Raw genomic sequence first — 17,350 nt, forward strand, 5'->3', positions numbered from 1 at the left:
TGTCGTCCTACGTGCCCTCCTCCTGCCCACAGGGCAACTCGAATCTACTGGAAGCCACAGACATCCTGCAAATACGTGGTCACTGTATACCAGGTAGGACAGACCGCAAGCATGACTGCTTTGATGACTCTGACCCTACCCCATGCATCGTGGCACTTTTCCACTGACAGAGTGACACTACCGAGAACCTCACAAAGATCAAAGGCACTCTCCCCGAGGACGACAGATCGATTTCCAACGGAAGAACTCTGTTTCGCAAGGGGAGTTGTAAGCTTCAAAGGGCACAGTGGCTGTCCACGGCAGCACACCTGGCATCGCAACACTGAACGCATCTCTGCTCCGCCAAGGGACTGCTCCAGATCAACCTGTAGCTGTTCAAAACTCCTGCGTGCCACACGGGCTGGCCGCATCATGCCCTCTCGGAGAAACACTTTCGCTTTGCATATTCCCAAACAAGGAAACAAAGTGGCCAAAGGGCATGTACGCATAACTCAAATACCCCCAAGGAGAGTGGCACAGACCCTTCGGCATGTCTAATTTCTCTACGTCCCGCAAGACACACTTTGGGAGACATTCCTCCGGCAACGGGGTCACAAATCTATGCAGTTTAAGTACCTAACTGCATCCTCATGTACTGCCAAAGCCATACCCCTCAGAGGCAGCTGATGCCAGCCCATCACGAACAGGACACATTCTTGGGAAGACGTGGCCAGCGCCTGCAACCCAATCATGACAGCCCATCCCACGACATCACACAGGACATGTCCTCATGATGCCTTACCGCCTTCTCCAGACCAGCAGTCACCACGCCGGCTTAAATGCAGCACTCGGTCCTAACCCCACTCCATGATGACCCACATAGTGCCTCAACTGTGCTGGGAGCTGCAGTGGAATTGCTGACATGTTCAATACCTAGGCCTAATCCATCAACACCCTTCCGTTGAAGACCAACACCAGCCAACACCCATCCACTGCTCCATCCCCACCGGGCACTAAAGAACTTTGATGCACCCAAACAAATGACAGGGAGGGACACAGGCCTGGCCTGAGGCTCCAGGCTCCAACCAGGGAAGCTTCCTCATTTTGGCTTCCAGAAATAGCCCCCGAAGCTGCATGCACAAAGCGTGATCCTGGCCAAAGCACACCTTCCCAAGCTGCAAGCTTACTGGGCCTACACCAGCACACACTCCAACTCTGAAGACCAGCAGGAGAGCCTTCCCCCTCGCATGCCCTGAAAGGTCTTTCACCAGGGACCTAATATGCATAGATGACCCCGCTTATGGGCAGACACAGTGGACACTCAGATAGGAGCACCTCGAATTCTGGAACCCTGCTGGGTGTTTGCATGCAGGTCAGAAGGGGACGCTGGCCCTCACTCCTCACTCTCCCCTAACCCCGAGAGACGAAACGTGCTGGACCTCAGATTCGATGAGGAGACGGTAGAGTGTTCTCACTCATTTTGTTCAGATTTCCAAGGAATGCATACAAGGGTGTCATCATCGATCCAAGCACAGCCTGGGACGGTGCAGAACACAACTGGGCATACCGTGTGTATCTGAAGAGGAGACATGACCTCGGAGTACTCCAGAACCCTGGGGAATTCACAGCCCTGAGGCCACTCAGAAAGAGCAACAGTCAATCCACTCTTGCAGCCACTGGGACCGTCTGAGGAAAACCTCATATCCAATGGCACATCATAGGGTGTGTGAAAGCCTACCTTCCTCAGTTAGCCAGAGCCACGCTTAGCAACATGCCCCCGCGTCATTTTTCCACTTTTCCTTAGCACCTAGAGTCATCAGCCAATGCGTAGTTCTTCTTGTCTTTGCCGACGGCCAGCCTTGTCTGTCAGCGGCACCTGAGAAGTGGACATAATTCAGGCAGGTTTCAGAATTGGAACGGTGAACTCAGAGATCATGATTCATGAGAATTTTTACCTGGGCTTGAGCTCGGACCCTGCTTCCCAAGGACGTCTACCTTTACAGAGAACTCAATGTTTGTCTGACAGCACGACTGCAGGAAGTAAGGCATGTACGTTGGCCCGAACGTGAGAGGGTATATTTTTGTTTTCACGCATGTGCGCATGTGTGACTATTACTGCACACGAGGACGCACTTGTGGGCTTCTTTCTGTGCCTCTGAATCCTCACCTTGGTCTCTGTGTGTCCCTGACGCCCTCTCCTGAGACCTCGAACCATAAAAGCCAGCGTTTACACACAGCGCCCTGGATCTGGACCCTCGCACTGAATGGAGAAAGACCCCTTCAAACTTCAACAGACTGAATGTGAACTTTGAAAGCCAGGGGGTTTTGAAATAGGCCACGGACTTCCACTCTTCCACAGCCAAGCCTTCTGGCCAAAGCACAAACACCTGACGAGACCTGCCTTCCGGCCGTGGGTGTAACATATACATGGACCTGGAAATCCTGCCTCCCAGTAGAATATCTAATGTGCACTTGGGGCCACTCCCATCATTTTCAGGAGCAAGGAAACCTCCTATGGGTGGGCCCACCTGCGACTGGCTATAGTCAACATGCAGCCCGGCACCTCTCAAGGGGCTAACGAAATTCGGCCCAACTGCCAATTGTTGCCAACTATGCCAAATCACTTTCCAAGGACCCATGGGTATGCCCACCACAGGAAGTGGTGGGCTTCAGCAACCAAGACCCACGTTCAAACCCCACTGCGGAAACTAGGCTACCTTCCCAGGCACGTGTTGCCAGCACCCAGCCAGCAGGTTTGGCAGCCCTGAACCCGGAGGAAACACTCAAATTCTGTCGTCCTACGTGCCCTCCTCCTGCCCACAGGGCAACTCGAATCTACTGGAAGCCACAGACATCCTGCAAATACGTGGTCACTGTATACCAGGTAGGACAGACCGCAAGCATGACTGCTTTGATGACTCTGACCCTACCCCATGCATCGTGGCACTTTTCCACTGACAGAGTGACACTACCGAGAACCTCACAAAGATCAAAGGCACTCTCCCCGAGGACGACAGATCGATTTCCAACGGAAGAACTCTGTTGCGCAAGGGGAGTTGTAAGCTTCAAAGGGCACAGTGGCTGTCCACGGCAGCACACCTGGCATCGCAACACTGAACGCATCTCTGCTCCGCCAAGGGACTGCTCCAGATCAACCTGTAGCTGTTCAAAACTCCTGCGTGCCACACGGGCTGGCCGCATCATGCCCTCTCGGAGAAACACTTTCGCTTTGCATATTCCCAAACAAGGAAACAAAGTGGCCAAAGGGCATGTACGCATAACTCAAATACCCCCAAGGAGAGTGGCACAGACCCTTCGGCATGTCTAATTTCTCTACGTCCCGCAAGACACACTTTGGGAGACATTCCTCCGGCAACGGGGTCACAAATCTATGCAGTTTAAGTACCTAACTGCATCCTCATGTACTGCCAAAGCCATACCCCTCAGAGGCAGCTGATGCCAGCCCATCACGAACAGGACACATTCTTGGGAAGACGTGGCCAGCGCCTGCAACCCAATCATGACAGCCCATCCCACGACATCACACAGGACATGTCCTCATGATGCCTTACCGCCTTCTCCAGACCAGCAGTCACCACGCCGGCTTAAATGCAGCACTCGGTCCTAACCCCACTCCATGATGACCCACATAGTGCCTCAACTGTGCTGGGAGCTGCAGTGGAATTGCTGACATGTTCAATACCTAGGCCTAATCCATCAACACCCTTCCGTTGAAGACCAACCCCAGCCCACACCCATCCACTGCTCCATCCCCACCGGGCACTAAAGAACTTTGATGCACCCAAACAAATGACAGGGAGGGACACAGGCCTGGCCTGAGGCTCCAGGCTCCAACCAGGGAAGCTTCCTCATTTTGGCTTCCAGAAATAGCCCCCGAAGCTGCATGCACAAAGCGTGATCCTGGCCAAAGCACACCTTCCCAAGCTGCAAGCTTACTGGGCCTACACCAGCACACACTCCGACTCTGAAGACCAGCAGGAGAGCCTTCCCCCTCGCATGCCCTCAACGGTCTTTCAGCAGGGACCAAATAGGCGTAGATGACCCCGCTTATGGGCAGACACAGTGGACCCTCAGATAGGAGCACCTCGAATTCTGGAACCCTGCAGGGTGTTTGCATGCAGGTCAGAAGGGGACGCTGGCCCTCACTCCTCACTCTCCCCTACCCCCGAGAGACCAAACGTGCTGGACCTCAGATTCGATGAGGAGACGGTAGAGTGTTCTCACTCATTTTGTTCAGATTTCCAAGGAATGCATACAAGGGTGTCATCATCGATCCAAGCACAGCCTGGGACGGTGCAGAACACAACCGGGCATGCCGTGGGGGTCTGAAGAGGAGACATGACCTCGGAGGACTCCAAAACCCTGGGGAATCCACAGCCCTCAGGCCACTCAGAAAGAACAACAGTCAAACCACTCTTGCAGCCACTGGGACCGTCTGAGGAAAACCTCATATCCAATGGCACATCATAGGGTGGGTGAAAGCCTACCTTCCTGAGTTAGCCAGAGCCACGTTTAGCAACATGCCCCCGTGTCCTTTATCCACTTTTCCTTAGCTCCTACAGTCATCAGCCAACGCGTAGGTCTTCTTGTCTTTGCCGACGGCCAGCCTTGTCCAGCAGCGGCACCTGAGAAGTGGACATAATTCAGGCAGGTTTCAGAATTGGAACGGTGAACTCAGAGATCATGATTCATGAGAATTTTTACCTGGGCTTGAGCTCGGACCCTGCTTCCCAAGGACGTATACCTTTACTGAGAACTCAATGTTTGTCTGACAGCACGACTGCAGGAAGTAAGGCATGTACGTTGTCCCATACGTGATAGGGTATATTTTTGTTTTCATGCATGTGCGCATGTGTGACTATTACTGCACACGAGGACACGCTTGTTGGCTTCTTTCTGTGCCTCTGAATCCTCACCTTGGTCTCTGTGTGTCCCTGTGGCCCTCTCCTGAAACCTCGAACCATAAAAGCCAGAGTTTAAACACAGCGCCCTGGATCTGGACCCTCGCAGTGAATGGAGAAAGACCCCTTCAAACTTCAACAGACTGAATGTGAACTTTGAAAGCCAGGGGGTTTTGAAATAGGCCACGGACTTCCACTCTTCCACAGCCAAGCCTTCTGGCCAAAGCACAAACACCTGGCGAGACCTGCCTTCCAGCCGTGGGTGTAACATATACATGGACCTGGAAATCCTGCCTCCCAGTAGAATATCTAATGTGCAATTGGGGCCACTCCCATCATTTTCAGGAGCAAGGAAACCTCCTATGGGTGGGCCGACCTGTGACAGGCTATAGTCAACATGCAGCCCGGCAACTATCAAGGGGCTAACGAAATTCGGCCCAACTGCCAATTGTTGCCAACTACGCCAAATCATTTTCCGAGGACCCATGGGTATGCCCACCACAGGAAGTGGTGGGCTTCAGCAACCAAGACCCACGTTCAAACCCCACTGCGGAAACTAGGCTACCTTCCCGGGCACGTGTTGCCAGCACTGAGCCAGCAGGTTTGGCGGCCCTGAACCCGGAGGAAATGCTCAAATTCTTGACAGTGTCGTCCTACATGCCCTCCTCCTGCCCACAGGGCAACTCGACTCTACTGGAAGCCACAGACATCCTGCAAACACGTGGTCACTGTATACCAGGTAGGACAGACCGCAAGCATGACTGCTTTGATGACTGTCACCCTACCCCATGCATCATGGCACTTCTCCACTGACAGAGTGGCACTACCGAGAACCTCACAAAGATCAAAGGCACTCTCCCCGAGGAAGACAGACCGATTTCCAACGGAAGAACTCTGTTTCGCGAGGGGAGTTGTAAGCTTCAAAGGGCACAGTGGCTGTCCACGGCAGCACACCTGGCATCGCAACACTGAACGCATCTCTGCTCCGCCAAGGGACTGCTCCAGATCAACCTCTAGCTGTTCAAAACTCCTGCGTGCCACTCGGGCTGGCCGCATCATGCCCTCTCGGAGAAACACTTTCGCTTTGCATATTCCCAAACAAGGAAACAAAGTGGCCAAAGGGCCTGTACGCATAACTCAAATACCCGCAAGGAGAGTGGCACAGACGCTTCAGCATGTCTAATTTCTCTACGTCCCGCAAGACACACTTTGGGCGACATTCCTCCGGCAACGGGATCACAAATCTATGCAGTTTAAGTACCTAACTGCATCCTCATGTACTGCCAAAGCCATCCCCTTCAGAGGCAGCTGATGCCAGCCCATCACGAACAGGACACATTCTTGGGAAGACCTGGCCAGCGCCTGCAACCCAATCATGACAGCCCATCCCACGACATCACACAGGACATGTCCTCATGATGCCTTACCACCTTCTCCAGACCAGCAGTCACCACACCGGCTTAAATGCAGCACTCGGTCCTAACCCCACTCCATGATGACCCACATAGTGCCTCAACTGTGCCGGGAGCTGCAGTGGTATTTCTGACATGGGCAATACCTAGGCCTAATCCATCAACACCCTTCCGTTGAAGACCAACCCCAGCCCACACCCATCCACTGCTCCATCCCCACCGGGCACTAAAGAACTTTGATGCACCCAAACGAATGACAGGGAGGGACACCGGCCTGGCCTGAGGCTCCACGCTCCAATCAGGGAAGCTTCCTCATTTTGGCTTCCAGAAATAGCCCCGAAGCTGCATGCACAAAGCGTGATCCTGGCCAAAGCACACCTTCCCAAGCTGCAAGCTTACTGGGCCTACACCAGCACACACTCCAACTCTGAAGACCAGCAGGAGAGCCTTCCCCCTCGCATGCCCTGAACGGTCTTTCACCAGGGACCTAATATGCATAGATGACCCCGCTTATGGGCAGACACAGTGGACACTCAGATAGGAGCACCTCGAATTCTGGAACCCTGCTGGGTGTTTGCATGCAGGTCAGAAGGGGACGCTGGCCCTCACTCCTAACTCTCCCCTAACCTCGAGAGACGAAACGTGCTGGACCTCAGATTCGATGAGGAGACGGTAGAGTGTTCTCACTCATTTTGTTCAGATTTCCAAGGAATGCATACAAGGGTGTCATCATCGATCCAAGCACAGCCTGGGACGGTGCAGAACACAACTGGGCATACCGTGTGTATCTGAAGAGGAGATATGACCTCGGAGTACTCCAGAACCCTGGGGAATTCACAGCCCTGAGGCCACTCAGAAAGAGCAACAGTCAATCCACTCTTGCAGCCACTGGGACCGTCTGAGGAAAACCTCATATCCAATGGCACATCATAGGGTGTGTGAAAGCCTACCTTCCTCAGTTAGCCAGAGCCACGCTTAGCAACATGCCCCCGCGTCATTTTTCCACTTTTCCTTAGCACCTAGAGTCATCAGCCAATGCGTAGTTCTTCTTGTCTTTGCCGACGGCCAGCCTTGTCTGTCAGCGGCACCTGAGAAGTGGACATAATTCAGGCAGGTTTCAGAATTGGAACGGTGAACTCAGAGATCATGATTCATGAGAATTTTTACCTGGGCTTGAGCTCGGACCCTGCTTCCCAAGGACGTCTACCTTTACAGAGAACTCAATGTTTGTCTGACAGCACGACTGCAGGAAGTAAGGCATGTACGTTGGCCCGAACGTGAGAGGGTATATTTTTGTTTTCACGCATGTGCGCATGTGTGACTATTACTGCACACGAGGACGCACTTGTGGGCTTCTTTCTGTGCCTCTGAATCCTCACCTTGGTCTCTGTGTGTCCCTGACGCCCTCTCCTGAGACCTCGAACCATAAAAGCCAGCGTTTACACACAGCGCCCTGGATCTGGACCCTCGCACTGAATGGAGAAAGACCCCTTCAAACTTCAACAGACTGAATGTGAACTTTGAAAGCCAGGGGGTTTTGAAATAGGCCACGGACTTCCACTCTTCCACAGCCAAGCCTTCTGGCCAAAGCACAAACACCTGACGAGACCTGCCTTCCGGCCGTGGGTGTAACATATACATGGACCTGGAAATCCTGCCTCCCAGTAGAATATCTAATGTGCACTTGGGGCCACTCCCATCATTTTCAGGAGCAAGGAAACCTCCTATGGGTGGGCCCACCTGCGACTGGCTATAGTCAACATGCAGCCCGGCACCTCTCAAGGGGCTAACGAAATTCGGCCCAACTGCCAATTGTTGCCAACTATGCCAAATCACTTTCCAAGGACCCATGGGTATGCCCACCACAGGAAGTGGTGGGCTTCAGCAACCAAGACCCACGTTCAAACCCCACTGCGGAAACTAGGCTACCTTCCCAGGCACGTGTTGCCAGCACCCAGCCAGCAGGTTTGGCAGCCCTGAACCCGGAGGAAACACTCAAATTCTGTCGTCCTACGTGCCCTCCTCCTGCCCACAGGGCAACTCGAATCTACTGGAAGCCACAGACATCCTGCAAATACGTGGTCACTGTATACCAGGTAGGACAGACCGCAAGCATGACTGCTTTGATGACTCTGACCCTACCCCATGCATCGTGGCACTTTTCCACTGACAGAGTGACACTACCGAGAACCTCACAAAGATCAAAGGCACTCTCCCCGAGGACGACAGATCGATTTCCAACGGAAGAACTCTGTTTCGCAAGGGGAGTTGTAAGCTTCAAAGGGCACAGTGGCTGTCCACGGCAGCACACCTGGCATCGCAACACTGAACGCATCTCTGCTCCGCCAAGGGACTGCTCCAGATCAACCTGTAGCTGTTCAAAACTCCTGCATGCCACACGGGCTGGCCGCATCATGCCCTCTCGGAGAAACACTTTCGCTTTGCATATTCCCAAACAAGGAAACAAAGTGGCCAAAGGGCATGTACGCATAACTCAAATACCCCCAAGGAGAGTGGCACAGACCCTTCGGCATGTCTAATTTCTCTACGTCCCGCAAGACACACTTTGGGAGACATTCCTCCGGCAACGGGGTCACAAATCTATGCAGTTTAAGTACCTAACTGCATCCTCATGTACTGCCAAAGCCATACCCCTCAGAGGCAGCTGATGCCAGCCCATCACGAACAGGACACATTCTTGGGAAGACGTGGCCAGCGCCTGCAACCCAATCATGACAGCCCATCCCACGACATCACACAGGACATGTCCTCATGATGCCTTACCGCCTTCTCCAGACCAGCAGTCACCACGCCGGCTTAAATGCAGCACTCGGTCCTAACCCCACTCCATGATGACCCACATAGTGCCTCAACTGTGCTGGGAGCTGCAGTGGAGTTGCTGACATGTTCAATACCTAGGCCTAATCCATCAACACCCTTCCGTTGAAGACCAACACCAGCCAACACCCATCCACTGCTCCATCCCCACCGGGCACTAAAGAACTTTGATGCACACAAACAAATGACAGGGAGGGACACAGGCCTGGCCTGAGGCTCCAGGCTCCAACCAGGGAAGCTTCCTCATTTTGGCTTCCAGAAATAGCCCCCGAAGCTGCATGCACAAAGCGTGATCCTGGCCAAAGCACACCTTCCCAAGCTGCAAGCTTCCTGGGCCTACACCAGCACACACTCCAACTCTGAAGACCAGCAGGAGAGCCTTCCCCCTCGCATGACCTGAAAGGTCTTTCACCAGGGACCTAATATGCATAGATGACCCCGCTTATGGGCAGACACAGTGGACACTCAGATAGGAGCACCTCGAATTCTGGAACCCTGCTGGGTGTTTGCATGCAGGTCAGAAGGGGACGCTGGCCCTCACTCCTAACTCTCCCCTAACCTCGAGAGACGAAACGTGCTGGACCTCAGATTCGATGAGGAGACGGTAGAGTGTTCTCACTCATTTTGTTCAGATTTCCAAGGAATGCATACAAGGGTGTCATCATCGATCCAAGCACAGCCTGGGACGGTGCAGAACACAACTGGGCATACCGTGTGTATCTGAAGAGGAGATATGACCTCGGAGTACTCCAGAACCCTGGGGAATTCACAGCCCTGAGGCCACTCAGAAAGAGCAACAGTCAATCCACTCTTGCAGCCACTGGGACCGTCTGAGGAAAACCTCATATCCAATGGCACATCATAGGGTGTGTGAAAGCCTACCTTCCTCAGTTAGCCAGAGCCACGCTTAGCAACATGCCCCCGCGTCATTTTTCCACTTTTCCTTAGCACCTAGAGTCATCAGCCAATGCGTAGTTCTTCTTGTCTTTGCCGACGGCCAGCCTTGTCTGTCAGCGGCACCTGAGAAGTGGACATAATTCAGGCAGGTTTCAGAATTGGAACGGTGAACTCAGAGATCATGATTCATGAGAATTTTTACCTGGGCTTGAGCTCGGACCCTGCTTCCCAAGGACGTCTACCTTTACAGAGAACTCAATGTTTGTCTGACAGCACGACTGCAGGAAGTAAGGCATGTACGTTGGCCCGAACGTGAGAGGGTATATTTTTGTTTTCACGCATGTGCGCATGTGTGACTATTACTGCACACGAGGACGCACTTGTGGGCTTCTTTCTGTGCCTCTGAATCCTCACCTTGGTCTCTGTGTGTCCCTGACGCCCTCTCCTGAGACCTCGAACCATAAAAGCCAGCGTTTACACACAGCGCCCTGGATCTGGACCCTCGCACTGAATGGAGAAAGACCCCTTCAAACTTCAACAGACTGAATGTGAACTTTGAAAGCCAGGGGGTTTTGAAATAGGCCACGGACTTCCACTCTTCCACAGCCAAGGCTTCTGGCCAAAGCACAAACACCTGACGAGACCTGCCTTCCGGCCGTGGGTGTAACATATACATGGACCTGGAAATCCTGCCTCCCAGTAGAATATCTAATGTGCACTTGGGGCCACTCCCATCATTTTCAGGAGCAAGGAAACCTCCTATGGGTGGGCCCACCTGCGACTGGCTATAGTCAACATGCAGCCCGGCACCTCTCAAGGGGCTAACGAAATTCGGCCCAACTGCCAATTGTTGCCAACTACGCCAAATCACTTTCCAAGGACCCATGGGTATGCCCACCACAGGAAGTGGTGGGCTTCAGCAACCAAGACCCACGTTCAAACCCCACTGCAGAAACTAGGCTACCTTCCCAGGCACGTGTTGCCAGCACCCAGCCAGCAGGTTTGGCAGCCCTGAACCCGGAGGAAACACTCAAATTCTGGACAGTGTCGTCCTACGTGCCCTCCTCCTGCCCACAGGGCAACTTGAATCTACTGGAAGCCACAGACATCCTGCAAACACGTGGTCACTGTATACCAGGTAGGACAGACCGCAAGCATGACTGCTTTGATGACTCTGACCCTACCCCATGCATCGTGGCACTTTTCCACTGACAGAGTGACACTACCGAGAACCTCACAAAGATCAAAGGCACTCTCCCCGAGGACGACAGACCGATTTCCAACGGAAGAACTCTGTTTCGCGAGGGGAGTTGTAAGCTTTAAAGGGCACAGTGGCTGTCCACGGCAGCACACCTGGCATCGCAACACTGAACGCATCTCTGCTCCGCCAAGGGACTGCTCCAGATCAACCTCTAGCTGTTCAAAACTCCTGCGTGCCACACGGGCTGGCCGCATCATGCCCTCTCGGAGAAACACTTTCGCTTTGCATATTCCCAAACAAGGAAACAAAGTGGCCAAAGGGCATGTACGCATAACTCAAATACCCCCAAGGAGAGTGGCACAGACCATTCGGCATGTCTCATTTCTCTACGTCCCGCAAGACACACTTTGGGAGACATTCCTCCGGCAACGGGATCACAAATCTATGCAGTTTAAGTACCTAACTGCATCCTCATGTACTGCCAAAGCCATACGCCTCAGAGGCAGCTGATGCCAGCCCATCACGAACAGGACACATTCTTGGGAAGACGTGGCCAGTGCCTGCAACCCAATCATGACAGCCCATCCCACGACATCACACAGGACATGTCCTCATGATGCCTTACCGCCTTCTCCAGACCAGCAGTCACCACGCCGGCTTAAATGCAGCACTCGGTCCTAACCCCACTCCATGATGACCCACATAGTGCCTCAACTGTGCCGGGAGCTGCAGTGGAATTGTTGACATGTTCAATACCTAGGCCTAATCCATCAACACCTTTCCGTTGAAGACCAACCCAAGCCCACACCCATCCACTGCTCCATCCCCACCGGGCACTAAAGAACTTTGATGCACCCAAACAAATGACAGGGAGGGACACAGGCCTGGTATGAGGCTCCAGGCTCCAACCAGGGAAGCTTCCTCATTTTGGCTTCCAGAAATAGCCCCCGAAGCTGCATGCACAAAGCGTGATCCTGGCCAAAGCACACCTTCCCAAGCTGCAAGCTTACTGGGCCTACACCAGCACACACTCCGACTCTGACGACCAGCAGGAGAGCCTTCCCCCTCGCATGCCCTCAACGGTCTTTCAGCAGGGACCAAATAGGCGTAGATGACCCCGCTTATGGGCAGACACAGTGGACCCTCAGATAGGAGCACCTCGAATTCTGGAACCCTGCTGGGTGTTTGCATGCAGGTCAGAAGGGGACGCTGGCCCTCACTCCTCACTCTCCCCTATTCCCGAGAGACCAAATGTGCTGGACCTCAGATTCGATGAGGAGACGGTAGCGTGTTCTCACTCATTTTGTTCAGATTTCCAAGGAATGCATACAAGGGTGTCATCATCGATCCAAGCACAGCCTGGGATGCTGCAGAACACAACCGGGCATGCCGTGGGGGTCTGAAGAGGAGACATGACCTCGGAGTACTCCAAGCCCTGGGGAATCCACAGCCCTCAGGCCACTCAGAAAGAGCAACCGTCAATCCACTCTTGCAGCCCCTGGGACCGTCTGAGGAAAACCTCATATCCAATGGCACATCATAGGGTGGGTGAAAGCCTACCTTCCTGAGTTAGCCAGAGCCACGCCTAGCAACATGCCCCCGCGTCATTTTTCCACTTTTCCTTAGCACCTTCGGTCATCAGCCAACGCGTAGGTCTTCTTGTATTTGCCGACGGCCAGCCTTGTCCAGCAGCTGCACCTGAGAAGTGGACATAATTCAGGCAGGTTTCAGAATTGGAACGTTGAACTCAGAGATCATGATTCATGAGAATTTTTACATGGGCTTGAGCTCGGACCCTGCTTCCCAAGGACGTCTACCTTTACAGAGAACTCAATGTTTGTCTGACAGCACGACTGCAGGAAGTAAGGCATGTACGTTGGCCCGTACGTGAGAGGGTATATTTTTGTTTTCACGCATGTGCGCATGTGTGACTATTACTGCACACGAGGATGCGCTTGTGGGCTTCTTTCTGTGCCTCTGAATCCTCACCTTGGTCTCTGTGTGTCCCTGTGGCCCTCTCCTGAGACCTCGAACCATAAAAGCCAGAGTTTACACACAGCGCCCTGGATCTGGACCCTCGCACTGAATGGAGAACGACCCCTTCCAACTTCAACAGACTGAATGTGAAGTTGAAAGACAGGGGGTTTGGAAATAGGCCACGGACTTCCACTCTTCCACAGCCAAGCCTTCTGGCCAAAGCACAAACAACTGACGAGACCTGCCTTCCGGCCGTGGGTGTAACATATACATGGACCTGGAAATCCTGCCTCCCAGTAGAATATCTAATGTGCACTTGGGGCCACTCCCATCATTTTCAGGAGCAAGGAAACCTCCTATGGGTGGGCTGGCCTGCGACTGGCTATAGTCAACATGCAGCCCGGCACCTCTCAAGGAGCTAACGAAATTCGGTCCAACTGCCAATTGTTGCCAACTACGCCAAATCACTTTCCGAGGACCCATGGGTATGCCCACCACAGGAAGTGGTGGGCTTCAGCAACCAAGACCCACGTTCAAACCCCACTGCGGAAACTAGGCTACCTTCCCGGGCACGTGTTGCCAGCACCCAGCCATCAGGTTTGGCAGTCCTGAACCCGGAGAAAACGCTCAAATTCTGGACAGTGTCGTCCGATGGGCCCTCCTCCTGCCCACAGGGCAACTCGACTCTACTGGAAGCCACAGACATCCTGCAAACACGTGGTCACTGTATACCAGGTAGGACAGACCGCAAGCATTACTGCTTTGATGACTCTGACCTTACCCCATGCATCGTGGCACTTTTCCACTGACAGAGTGACACTACCGAGAACCTCACAAAGATCAAAGGCACTCTCCCCGAGGACGACAGACCGATTTCCAACGGAAGAACTCTGTTTCGCGAGGGGAGTTGTAAGCTTTAAAGGGCACAGTGGCTGTCCACGGCAGCACACCTGGCATCGCAACACTGAACGCATCTCTGCTCCGCCAAGGGACTGCTCCAGATCAACCTCTAGCTGTTCAAAACTCCTGCGTGCCACACGGGCTGGCCGCATCATGCCCTCTCGGAGAAACACTTTCGCTTTGCATATTCCCAAACAAGGAAACAAAGTGGCCAAAGGGCATGTACGCATAACTCAAATACCCCCAAGGAGAGTGGCACAGACCATTCGGCATGTCTCATTTCTCTACGTCCCGCAAGACACACTTTGGGAGACATTCCTCCGGCAACGGGATCACAAATCTATGCAGTTTAAGTACCTAACTGCATCCTCATGTACTGCCAAAGCCATACGCCTCAGAGGCAGCTGATGCCAGCCCATCACGAACAGGACACATTCTTGGGAAGACGTGGCCAGCGCCTGCAACCCAATCATGACAGCCCATCCCACGACATCACACAGGACATGTCCTCATGATGCCTTACCGCCTTCTCCAGACCAGCAGTCACCACGCCGGCTTAAATGCAGCACTCGGTCCTAACCCCACTCCATGATGACCCACATAGTGCCTCAACTGTGCCGGGAGCTGCAGTGGAATTGTTGACATGTTCAATACCTAGGCCTAATCCATCAACACCTTTCCGTTGAAGACCAACCCAAGCCCACACCCATCCACTGCTCCATCCCCACCGGGCACTAAAGAACTTTGATGCACCCAAACAAATGACAGGGAGGGACACAGGCCTGGTATGAGGCTCCAGGCTCCAACCAGGGAAGCTTCCTCATTTTGGCTTCCAGAAATAGCCCCCGAAGCTGCATGCACAAAGCGTGATCCTGGCCAAAGCACACCTTCCCAAGCTGCAAGCTTACTGGGCCTACACCAGCACACACTCCGACTCTGACGACCAGCAGGAGAGCCTTCCCCCTCGCATGCCCTCAACGGTCTTTCAGCAGGGACCAAATAGGCGTAGATGACCCCGCTTATGGGCAGACACAGTGGACCCTCAGATAGGAGCACCTCGAATTCTGGAACCCTGCTGGGTGTTTGCATGCAGGTCAGAAGGGGACGCTGGCCCTCACTCCTCACTCTCCCCTATTCCCGAGAGACCAAATGTGCTGGACCTCAGATTCGATGAGGAGACGGTAGCGTGTTCTCACTCATTTTGTTCAGATTTCCAAGGAATGCATACAAGGGTGTCATCATCGATCCAAGCACAGCCTGGGATGCTGCAGAACACAACCGGGCATTCCGTGGGGGTCTGAAGAGGAGACATGACCTCGGAGTACTCCAAGCCCTGGGGAATCCACAGCCCTCAGGCCACTCAGAAAGAGCAACCGTCAATCCACTCTTGCAGCCCCTGGGACCGTCTGAGGAAAACCTCATATCCAATGGCACATCATAGGGTGGGTGAAAGCCTACCTTCCTGAGTTAGCCAGAGCCACGCTTAGCAACATGCCCCCGCGTCATTTTTCCACTTTTCCTTAGCACCTTCGGTCATCAGCCAACGCGTAGGTCTTCTTGTATTTGCCGACGGCCAGCCTTGTCCAGCAGCTGCACCTGAGAAGTGGACATAATTCAGGCAGGTTTCAGAATTGGAACGTTGAACTCAGAGATCATGATTCATGAGAATTTTTACATGGGCTTGAGCTCGGACCCTGCTTCCCAAGGACGTCTACCTTTACAGAGAACTCAATGTTTGTCTGACAGCACGACTGCAGGAAGTAAGGCATGTACGTTGGCCCGTACGTGAGAGGGTATATTTTTGTTTTCACGCATGTGCGCATGTGTGACTATTACTGCACACGAGGATGCGCTTGTGGGCTTCTTTCTGTGCCTCTGAATCCTCACCTTGGTCTCTGTGTGTCCCTGTGGCCCTCTCCTGAGACCTCGAACCATAAAAGCCAGAGTTTACACACAGCGCCCTGGATCTGGACCCTCGCACTGAATGGAGAACGACCCCTTCCAACTTCAACAGACTGAATGTGAAGTTGAAAGACAGGGGGTTTGGAAATAGGCCACGGACTTCCACTCTTCCACAGCCAAGCCTTCTGGCCAAAGCACAAACAACTGACGAGACCTGCCTTCCGGCCGTGGGTGTAACATATACATGGACCTGGAAATCCTGCCTCCCAGTAGAATATCTAATGTGCACTTGGGGCCACTCCCATCATTTTCAGGAGCAAGGAAACCTCCTATGGGTGGGCTGGCCTGCGACTGGCTATAGTCAACATGCAGCCCGGCACCTCTCAAGGGGCTAACGAAATTCGGTCCAACTGCCAATTGTTGCCAACTACGCCAAATCACTTTCCGAGGACCCATGGGTATGCCCACCACAGGAAGTGGTGGGCTTCAGCAACCAAGACCCACGTTCAAACCCCACTGCGGAAACTAGGCTACCTTCCCGGGCACGTGTTGCCAGCACCCAGCCATCAGGTTTGGCAGTCCTGAACCCGGAGAAAACGCTCAAATTCTGGACAGTGTCGTCCTATGGGCCCTCCTCCTGCCCACAGGGCAACTCGACTCTACTGGAAGCCACAGACATCCTGCAAACACGTGGTCACTGTATACCAGGTAGGACAGACCGCAAGCATGACTGCTTTGATGACTCTGACCTTACCCCATGCATCGTGGCACTTTTCCACTGACAGAGTGACACTACCGAGAACCTCACAAAGATCAAAGGCACTCTCCCCGAGGACGACAGACCGATTTCCAACGGAAGAACTCTGTTTCGCGAGGGGAGTTGTAAGCTTCAAAGGGCACAGTGGCTGTCCACGGCAGCACACCTGGCATCGCAACACTGAACGCATCTCTGCTCCGCCAAGGGACTGCTCCAGATCAACCTCTAGCTGTTCAAAACTCCTGCGTGCCACTCGGGCTGGCCGCATCATGCCCTCTCGGAGAAACACTTTCGCTTTGCATATTCCCAAACAAGGAAACAAAGTGGCCAAAGGGCATGTACGCATAACTCAAATACCCCCAAGGAGAGTGGCACAGACGCTTCAGCATGTCTAATTTCTCTACGTCCCGCAAGACACACTTTGGGCGACATTCCTCCGGCAACGGGATCACAAATCTATGCAGTTTAAGTACCTAACTGCATCCTCATGTACTGCCAAAGCCATCCCCTTCAGAGGCAGCTGATGCCAGCCCATCACGAACAGGACACATTCTTGGGAAGACGT

General features: G+C 53.4%; 6 non-coding genes across 6 annotated transcripts; all 6 read right to left on the bottom strand.

Moving 5' to 3' along the window:
- Positions 1 to 1,414: 1,414 nt before the first annotated feature.
- On the bottom strand, positions 1,415 to 1,506 carry LOC132489774 (small nucleolar RNA SNORD116). The gene has a single exon (XR_009532149.1). It is a non-coding gene; the product is annotated as a small nucleolar RNA SNORD116 (small nucleolar RNA).
- A 2,678-nt stretch (positions 1,507 to 4,184) lies between these two features.
- LOC132489775 (small nucleolar RNA SNORD116) lies at positions 4,185 to 4,276 on the bottom strand. The gene has a single exon (XR_009532150.1). It is a non-coding gene; the product is annotated as a small nucleolar RNA SNORD116 (small nucleolar RNA).
- Positions 4,277 to 6,960: 2,684 nt separating this feature from the next.
- Positions 6,961 to 7,052, bottom strand: LOC132489778 (small nucleolar RNA SNORD116). The gene has a single exon (XR_009532151.1). It is a non-coding gene; the product is annotated as a small nucleolar RNA SNORD116 (small nucleolar RNA).
- Positions 7,053 to 9,730: 2,678 nt separating this feature from the next.
- LOC132489779 (small nucleolar RNA SNORD116) lies at positions 9,731 to 9,822 on the bottom strand. The gene has a single exon (XR_009532152.1). It is a non-coding gene; the product is annotated as a small nucleolar RNA SNORD116 (small nucleolar RNA).
- A 2,685-nt stretch (positions 9,823 to 12,507) lies between these two features.
- On the bottom strand, positions 12,508 to 12,599 carry LOC132489865 (small nucleolar RNA SNORD116). The gene has a single exon (XR_009532233.1). It is a non-coding gene; the product is annotated as a small nucleolar RNA SNORD116 (small nucleolar RNA).
- Positions 12,600 to 15,282: 2,683 nt separating this feature from the next.
- Positions 15,283 to 15,374, bottom strand: LOC132489866 (small nucleolar RNA SNORD116). The gene has a single exon (XR_009532234.1). It is a non-coding gene; the product is annotated as a small nucleolar RNA SNORD116 (small nucleolar RNA).
- Between the last annotated feature and the right edge of the window lie 1,976 nt (positions 15,375 to 17,350).

This window comes from Mesoplodon densirostris, chromosome 4, assembly GCF_025265405.1.
Source record: "Mesoplodon densirostris isolate mMesDen1 chromosome 4, mMesDen1 primary haplotype, whole genome shotgun sequence".
In the NCBI taxonomy this organism is placed as follows: domain Eukaryota; kingdom Metazoa; phylum Chordata; class Mammalia; order Artiodactyla; family Ziphiidae; genus Mesoplodon; species Mesoplodon densirostris.